Raw genomic sequence first — 2634 nt, forward strand, 5'->3', positions numbered from 1 at the left:
TTCATCATCATCATCATCATCATCAACATAAATAACTATTATTATTGTTATTATTGTTATTATTGATATTACTAATATCTTTTACAGCTCGGTCTAATTCTAATGGTCACTTTTCCAACACAAACAAATGTGCAAACGACCACCCCCTTTTACGCTTAGAAAAATATTACATGAAAAAATCCGCGATGTTCAAGTTGATGTCCTATAAACCTAGTATTTTACTGACATTAAAAGAGTGTAGCTTCCTTGTTGCTGAAGTGACATCAGGTTCGAGCATTCTGCCGTAAAGACCACATAATGTGTTTCTTCTTCTTCTCCTTATTATTATTATTATTATTATTATTATTATTATTATTGTTTATTACCTCTGTAATAGACGTCCCTACTACAATAGGTACAACCCATGAAATAGTTATAACTGTTGGCACCATTAGGCGCTATTACTCCTGAGTTAGTTACCACTCTTATTGCAATATTATAGTTGCTACTTTGTATAGTTCGAACTCATGTAATAGTTACCAGTACTGTAATAGTTGTTACTTTTATAGTTAGAACTCATGTAATAGTTACCAGTCATGTAATATTGTAATAGTTGCTACTTTGTATAGTTAGAATTCATGTTATAGTTACCAGTTCTGTAATAGTTGATATTTTATTTTCAATAATTAAAACTCATGTAATATTTTCCAGTCCTGAAACAGTTGCTACTTCTCTGTAGCACGTCTTGCTTCTCTTGAAAAGGTCACAGCTCATAACAGTTACCACTGGTGTTGTGGCCACAATTATTATTGCTGTAATAGTTACCGTTCCTGATCAACTAACTTCTCCTGAAGCAGTTACCTTTACTGGTAGCTGTAATTGTGCTGTACTAGCTAGGAAATATCGTATAGTTTTTTTTGGGGTTTTTTTTCTTTTCGTGAGAAATAATTGCTTTTTCATCAATAGCAGGATGCCGCTCTTTTCCTGCCCGAATTATATTTCCAGCAATACTAAAACTATCGTTCATTGTCCGTTGAAACACGGAACACATTATCTCAACTTCAATCCATTACGACACGCAATAGACAGGATAAAACATTTTCATATTTTCAACAGCCTGCGGAACGTATGCGGCACAGCATCTTCCAAACAAAAAAAGGAACAAAAAACATTTTTTTTTTCAGCTGCCCCGACTTGGTCCCACAATGGTGTGCATGCAATCTTTCACTGCAATAAGATCTATGACTATTATTACACTAACATAAAAAAAAAATATTGGTAAGTGTTTTACGGCGCTCGCAACTTCATACGGTCATATGAGCGCGCGGGACACATTAAACTTTTTCAGTTCGTAGGACATTTTGAATTTTGAGCGGGTGGCGGCCTAAGCCTACTCTTATCGATTTTAGACCACCAAGGGATCTTTAACATGCGCAACTTGCACACGGGCCTTCCGAGATTTTTCGCCCTTGTCCAAGAAAGCTAGGTGTAGATCTTTCCTACCAGAAGATCAGGGGTGTGGTTGAAAGACAGCTGTAAGAAGAAGCCAAGGAGTAGCAGTAGAAAGGCTGCAGAAAGAGTCAGGAGCCCAGAGGAGGGGGTGAAGGAGGTGAGGGGGTTGGGGCAGAAAGAGGAGACGAAAGCTGACAACAGAATATTGCTATAGAGCAGGAAAGGAGGTGAAGGGAGACAATTTTAGAGAAGAAAGTTTTTAGGTCGCTACCCGGATTCGAACCCGGGACCTTTGAATGCGAGGCCAACACCTTAACCTCTAGGCAACGAGAGCCCCCTATTACACTAACCGTCTGTTGTTCATAGGCTACATAATAACATACAGAATCGCTTTGTAAGCTCACATCGTACCATGCTAGACTACGGTTTTGATGTCCCTTGTTCGAATCCCAAACGAGATGCTCTCGAGCTGAATGGTTAGGTGAGTTTAAAAGGTCATCCACATGATAGTTGGCTTGGTACAATCGGAAACAGACGTTAAATTAGAAACGTTCAACAATTTATACAACTATTATATTGTTATGCTGTTTAAAGAGGCGTTGATAAGCTCTCATCATACTAGAAGAAAAGGGAAAAGGTTACTTACCAAAATTCGGTAAAATAAGGTCCACTGACTAGAAACGATCATCAACTTGTGTTTACCAAATGGAGAATTCTCCTGCTCTATTCGCGGACTCTTGGCAGCTTTCCACTCCGCAAGTTCGTCAATCAGTCTCCCCTTTCCTTTTGCACAAAGTAGATCTACATGTAGAAAAAAAAACTAAACGTAAAAAAGGAAGTGGGGGAGGGGGGGTTCATCCTTACATTTGAATGCGGCGCAGGGGTCTGAACGGGAACGAGTATGTTTGGAGAGAGAGGGTTCCCACTGTGTGCACATCTATGTTGACATTTAAACAAGGGAAAGAAGAAAGAGAAACTGCTAAAACGGTCGGTGCGCCATTTACACTGAGTGACTAGAATTGACAATAGACACACGCGTGTATTTTTTTGCGTTTTTCTGGTAAATTACGCCGCTGCATAACAAGATTAGGTCTGTATGTCCAAATGGGATATTTAGAAATGGAGCCTTTTCTTTTATTCGTATTGAAAATGAATCAGTGGAGCCTTATGAAATGTATTTCAGGGTCGTCTACAAGTGCTTAT

General features: G+C 38.8%; 1 long non-coding RNA gene across 1 annotated transcript in view; it reads right to left on the reverse strand.

Moving 5' to 3' along the window:
- The window catches only part of LOC101848187, a 24382-nt gene extending 22045 nt beyond the window's left edge, over positions 1–2337 (reverse strand). The window contains exon 1 of the long non-coding RNA XR_220269.3: positions 2078–2337. This is a non-coding gene — a long non-coding RNA (uncharacterized LOC101848187). The remainder of the gene's footprint in view (positions 1–2077) is intronic.
- Positions 2338–2634: the final 297 nt, after the last annotated feature.

This window comes from Aplysia californica, unplaced genomic scaffold (genome assembly GCF_000002075.1).
Source record: "Aplysia californica isolate F4 #8 unplaced genomic scaffold, AplCal3.0 scaffold00084, whole genome shotgun sequence".
Taxonomy (NCBI): domain Eukaryota; kingdom Metazoa; phylum Mollusca; class Gastropoda; order Aplysiida; family Aplysiidae; genus Aplysia; species Aplysia californica.